At 47.8% G+C, this 6,766-nt stretch overlaps 1 non-coding gene across 1 annotated transcript; it reads left to right on the top strand.

Moving 5' to 3' along the window:
* The first annotated feature begins 6,576 nt into the window (after positions 1 to 6,576).
* On the top strand, positions 6,577 to 6,766 carry LOC122942807. The gene has a single exon (XR_006390723.1). It is a non-coding gene; the product is annotated as a U2 spliceosomal RNA (small nuclear RNA).

Here is a 6,766-nt window from a genome sequence, read left to right as displayed (position 1 = left end):
GTCTTGTGGTGTGCCAGCACAAGCAGCCACCAAGTGCATTTAACCCTCAATGGTGTGGTTGTTTTTTGGCTAAATCCTACATTAGGGTGAAGCTGTCACACCAAGTGCATTTAACCAGAAATAGTCTGTTTATTTTTTGGCCATATACTACATCAGGGGCAAGCTGTCACCAAGTGCATTTAACCCTCAATGGTGTGGTTGTTTTTTGGCTAAATCCTTCATCAGGGTGAAGCTGTAACACCAAGTGCATTTAACCAGCAATAGTCTGTTTATTTTTTGGCCATATACTACATCAGGGGCAAGCTGTCACCAAGTGCATTAAACCCTCAATGGTGTGGTTCTTTTTTGGCAAAATCCTACATCAGGGTCAAGCTGTCACACCAAGTGCATTTAACCAGCAATAGTCTGAATATTTTTTGGCCATATACTACATCAGGGGCAAGCTGCGCCTGTCACCAAGTGCATTTAACCCTCAATAGTGTGGTTGGTAAAGATGTCACACCAAGTGCATTTAACCATCAATAGTGTGGTTATTTTTTGGCCATATCCCAGTCTAATTCTGTCAGTAAACGTATAAATGTCACCCAGCGCCTAAATACTAGGCCTCAAATTTATATCCAGCTAAATCTGTCGTTACTGCTGTGGCTGGTCAAGTTATTTTGTGTCCGTCAAAGCACATTTTTTGTTCTGGGTTGAAATACAATTCCCAATTTAGCAATTTCCTAATTTAGTGGTTTCTGCTGTATCAGGCCTACTTTAAATTTATCCCTAAAAGGGTATATCAGATTCAAGGTGCACATAGGGTCATTCTGAATAACTTCACACACACGCTACTGTGCATTTCCAAGTCTAATTCTGTCAGTAAACCTATACCTGTCACCCAGCACCTAAATAATAGGCCTCAAATTTATATCCAGCTAAATCTGTCGTTACTGGTGTGGCTGGTCAAGTTATTTAGTGTCCGTCAAAGCACAGTTTTTGTTCTGGGTTGAAATACAATTCCCAATTTAGCAATTTCCTAATTTAGTGGTTTCTGCTGTATCAGAGCTATTTGAAATCTATCCCTAAAAGGGTGTATAATATTCAAGGTGCACATAGGGTCATTCAGAATAACTTCACACACACGCTACTGTGCATTTCCAAGTTTAATTCTGTCAGTAAACCTATACCTGTCACTCAGCGCCTAAATAATAGGCCTCAAATTTATAGTCAGCTAAACCTGTGGTTACTGCTGTGCCTGTATTAGTGTAATACGGTACCTATATAGATAGCCAGATAGTGTTAGTTGTCTTTAAAAAAAGGCCTGAATTTGAATTCAATACATTGGGTCAAATAATATTTTTGTTGTTGTGGTGAACGATAACAATGAGGAAAACATCTAGTAAAGGACGCGGACGCGGACATGGTCGTGGTGGTGTTAGTGGACCCTCTGGTGCTGGGAGAGGACGTGGCTGTTCTGCCACAGCCACATGTCCTAGTGTACCAACTACCTCAGGTCCCAGTAGCCGCCATAATTTACAGCGATATTTGGTGGGGCCCAATGCCGTTCTAAGGATGGTAAGGCCTGAGCAGGTACAGGCATTAGTCAATTGGGTGGCCGACAGTGGATCCAGCACGTTCACATTATCTCCCACCCAGTCTTCTGCAGAAAGCGCACAGATGGCGCCTGAAAACCAAGCCCATCAGTCTGTCACATCACCCCCATGCATACCAGGGAAACTGTCTGAGCCTCAAGTTATGCAGCAGTCTCTTATGCTGTTTGAAGACTCCGCTGGCAGGGTTTCCCAAGGGCATCCACCCAGCCCTTCCCCAGCGGTGGAAGACATAGAATGCACTGACGCACAACCACTTATGTTTCCTGATGATGAGGACATGGGAATACCACCTCAGCATGTCTCTGATGATGACGAAACACAGGTGCCAACTGCTGCGTCTTTCTGCAGTGTGCAGACTGAACAGGAGGTCAGGGATCAAGACTGGGTGGAAGACGATGTAGGGGACGATGAGGTCCTAGACCCCACATGGAATGAAGGTCGTGCCACTGACTTTCACAGTTCGGAGGAAGAGGCAGTGGTGAGACCGAGCCAACAGCGTAGCAAAAGAGGAAGCAGTGGGCAAAAGCAGAACACCCGCCGCCAAGAGACTCCGCCTGCTACTGACCGCCGCCATCTGGGACTGAGCACCCCAAAGGCAGCTTCAAGGAGTTCCCTGGCATGGCACTTCTTCAAACAATGTGCTGACGACAAGACCCGAGTGGTTTGCACGCTGTGCCATCAGAGCCTGAAGCGAGGCATTAACGTTCTGTACCTTAGCACAACCTGCATGACCAGGCACCTGCATGCAAAGCATGAACTGCAGTGGAGTAAACACCTTAAAAACAAGGAAGTCACTCAGGCTCCCCCTGCTACCTCTTCTGCTGCTGCCGCCTCGGCCTCTTCCTCCGCCTCTGGAGGAACGTTGGCACCTGCCGCCCAGCAAACAGGGGATGTACCACCAACACCACCACCACCTCCGTCACCAAGCATCTCAACCATGTCACACGGCAGCGTTCAGCTCTCCATCTCACAAACATTTGAGAGAAAGCGTAAATTCCCACCTAGCCACCCTCGATCCCTGGCCCTGAATGCCAGCATTTCTAAACTACTGGCCTATGAAATGCTGTCATTTAGGCTGGTGGACACAGACAGCTTCAAACAGCTCATGTCGCTTGCTGTCCCACAGTATGTTGATACCAGCCGCCACTACTTCTCCAAGAGAGCCGTGCCTTCCCTGCACAACCAAGTATCCGATAAAATCAAGTGTGCACTGCACAACGCCATCTATGGCAAGGTCCACCTAACCACAGATACGTGGACCAGTAAGCACGGCCAGGGACGCTATATCTCCCTAACTGCACACTGGGTAAATGTAGTGGCAGCTTGGCCCCAGGCGGAGAGCTGTTTGGCGCACGTCCTTCCGCCACCTAGGATCACAGGGCAACATTCTTTGCCTCCTGTTGCCACCTCCTCCTACTCGACTTCCTCCTCCTCTTCTTCCACCTGCTCATCCAGTCAGCCACACACCTTCACCACCAACTTCAGCACAGCCCGGGGTACGTCAGCAGGCCATTCTGAAACTCATATGTTTGGGGGACAGGCCCCACACCGCACAGGAGTTGTGGCAGGGTATAGAACAACAGACCGACGAGTGGTTGCTGCCGGTGAGCCTCAAGCCCGGCCTGGTGGTGTGTGATAATGGGCGAAATCTCGTTGCAGCTCTGGGACTAGCCGGTTTGACGCACATCCCTTGCTTGGCGCATGTGCTGAATTTGGTGGTGCAGAAGTTCATTCACAACTACCCCGACATGTCAGAGCTGCTGCATAAAGTGCGGGCCGTCTGTTCGCGCTTCCGGCGTTCACATCCTGCTGCTGCTCGCCTGTCTGCGCTACAGCGTAACTTCGGCCTTCCTACTCACCGCCTCATATGCGACGTGCCCACCAGGTGGAACTCCACCTTGCACATGCTGGACAGACTGTGCGAGCAGCAGCAGGCCATAGTGGAGTTTCAGCTGCAGCACGCACGGGTCAGTCGCACTACAGAACAGCACCACTTCACCACCAATGACTGGGCCTCCTTGCGAGACCTGTGTGCCCTGTTGCGCTGTTTCGAGTACTCCACCAACATGGCCAGTGGCGATGACGCCGTTATCAGCGTTACAATACTACTTCTATGTCTCCTTGAGAAAACACTTAGGGCGATGATGGAAGAGGAGGTGGCCCAGGAGGAGGAGGAGGAGGAAGAGGGGTCATTTTTAGCACTTTCAGGCCAGTCTCTTCAAAGTGACTCAGAGGGAGGTTTTTGACAACAGCAGAGGCCAGGTACAAATGTGGCCAGCCAGGGCCCACTACTGGAGGACGAGGATGAGGATGAAGCATGGTCACAGCGGGGTGGCAGCCAACGCAGCTCGGGCCCATCACTGGTGCGTGGCTGGGGTGAAAGGCAGGACGATGACGATACGCCTCCCACAGAGGACAGCTTGTCCTTACCCCTGGGCAGCCTGGCACACATGAGCGACTACATGCTGCAGTGCCTGCGCAACGACAGCAGAGTTGCCCACATTTTAACGTGTGCGGACTACTGGGTTGCCACCCTGCTGGATCCACGGTACAAAGACAATGGGCCCACCTTACTTCCTGCACTGGAGCGTGATAGGAAGATGCGCGAGTACAAGCGCACGTTGGTAGACGCGCTACTGAGAGCATTCCCAAATGTCACAGGGGAACAAGTGGAAGCCCAAGGCCAAGGCAGAGGAGGAGCAAGAGGTCGCCAAGGCAGCTGTGTCACGGCAAGCTCCTCTGAGGGCAGGGTTAGCATGGCAGAGATGTGGAAAAGTTTTGTCAACACGCCACAGCTAACTGCACCACCACCTGATACGCAACGTGTTAGCAGGAGGCAACATTTTACTAACATGGTGGAACAGTAGTGTGCACACCCCTCCACGTACTGACTGATGGTTCAGCCCCATTCAACTTCTGGGTCTCTAAATTGTCCACGTGGCCAGAGCTAGCCTTTTATGCCTTGGAGGTGCTGGCCTGCCCGGCGGCCAGCGTTTTGTCTGAACGTGTATTCAGCACGGCAGGGGGCGTCATTACAGACAAACGCAGCCTGTCTACAGCCAATGTGGACAAGCTGACATTCATAAAAATGAACCAGGCATGGATCCCACAGGACCTGTCCATCCCTTGTGCAGATTAGACATTAACTACCTCCCCATAACCATATATTATTGTACTCCAGGGCACTTCCTCATTCAATCCTCTTTTTATTTTCATTTTACCATCATATTGCGAGGCTACCCAAAGTTGAATGAACCTCTCCTCTGTCTGGGTGCTGGGCCTAAATTTATGAAAATGGACTGTTACAGTGGTGGGTGACGTGAAGCCTGATTCTCTGCTATGATATGAAGACTGATTCTCTGCTGACATGAAGCCAGATTGTCTGTTACGGGACCTCTCTCCTCTGCCTGGGTGATGGGCCTAAATATCTGACAATGGACTGTTTCATTGGTAGCTGACGTGAAGCCTGATTCTCTGCTATGATATGAAGACTGATTCTCTGCTGACATGAAGCCAGATTGTCTGTTACGGGACCTCTCTCCTCTGCCTGGGTGCTGGGCCTAAATTTATGAAAATGGACTGTTACAGTGGTGGGTGACGTGAAGCCTGATTCTCTGCTATGACATGAAGACTGATTCTCTGGTGACATGAAGCCAGATTCTGTGTTACAGAACCTCTCTCCTCTGCCTGGGTGCTTGGCCTAAATTTATGAAAATGGACTGTTGTAGTGGTGGCTGACGTGAAGCCTGATTCTCTGCTATGACATGCAGACTGATTCTCTGCTGACATGAAGACAGGTTCTCTGTTACGGGACCTCTCTCCTCTGCCTGGGTGCCGGGGCCTAAATTTATGAAAATGGACTGTTACAGTGGTGGGTGACGTGAAGCCAGATTCTCTGCTATGGGACCTCTCTCCAATTGATTTTGGTTAATTTTTATTTATTTAATTTTTATTTTTATTCAATTCCCTATCCACATTTGTTTGCATTGGATTTACCTACATGTTGCTGTCTTTTGCAGCCCTCTAGCCCTTTCCTGGGCTGTTTTACAGCCTTTTTAGTGCTGAAAAGTTCGGGTTCCCATTGACTTCAATGGGGTTCGGGTTCGGGACGAAGTTCGGATCGGGTTCGGATCCCGAACCCGAACATTTCCGGGAAGTTCGGCCGAACTTCTCGAACCCGAACATCCAGGTGTTCGCTCAACTCTAAAGGGGACCCTTTCCCCGAAACGCGTTGTGTGATTGCAATAAAACTCTTGAAGATTCAACGTCTACCTCTGGTTGGTTCCTTGCGCCGAGGGATGTTCCTTTTCTTCCTGTCATGTCTACTTGTCTTATTCTAAACGGAAAGGAGAAGAGATAAAAAGGAAAAGGAAAGATGAAGATAGTAAAAAAAAAAGAGAGTTAAAAAGAAGAAGTTGGAATTAGGAGAATTGTAAGAGAAAGTAAGAAAGATGAAAAGAAAGGAGATTTAAAGGGGGAAAAAGAAGTAAGAAGAGAGGAAAAGAAGGAAGAAGAGTCACCCTTCGATCGGATTGAGTTCCTCTAGAGCGCTATACAAGGACTTAGTAACATAACATAACATAACCCTTTGTAAAAATAGATAAAGAAATAGAAAAGTTAACAAGCACTGGTATTAATCTTAATCGTCTGTATAACAAAGTAAGACAGATGTTGGTAGATAAAAGGCTTGAGTTTTTTGAGCGGTTTAAAGTTCATCCGGCCTTTCATTCTGGTGTGCCAGATCCTTTGTTGCCGGAATTAATAATTAATAGAAATGTGATGAGGAGGTTGTTGTATTGTGCCTGGATTGGCGGTTTAAAACCCGATTAAGAAAGAAGATTTGTTAATTGTGTTATGTCAGTCTTTTATGTTATGTTTGTTATTCTTTTAAAGAAAATAATAAGAAAAATAATGAATAAAAAGTATAAAAAATGTTGATTCGGATGATGAGAAGTAAGACATATAGGTAATTGATACAAATATGACGCGTCCTCTGACGCTTCAACTATAAAAAAAAAGTCTGTTCTTATCAGTTTAATATCTGATACGTCCCCTATCTGGGGACCATATATTAAATGATTTTTCGAACAGGGAGATGGAAAAAGAGCTTGCTCTGTCCACTCCACGCATTGACCTGGTATTGCAGCACCTACAGGACCGGTGCATCCTTT

This window comes from Bufo gargarizans, chromosome 6 (assembly GCF_014858855.1).
Source record: "Bufo gargarizans isolate SCDJY-AF-19 chromosome 6, ASM1485885v1, whole genome shotgun sequence".
NCBI classification, from domain to species: Eukaryota; Metazoa; Chordata; class Amphibia; order Anura; family Bufonidae; genus Bufo; species Bufo gargarizans.
Note: the sequence above shows the minus strand (reverse complement) of the source record. Positions and strands in the feature narration are given on the sequence as shown.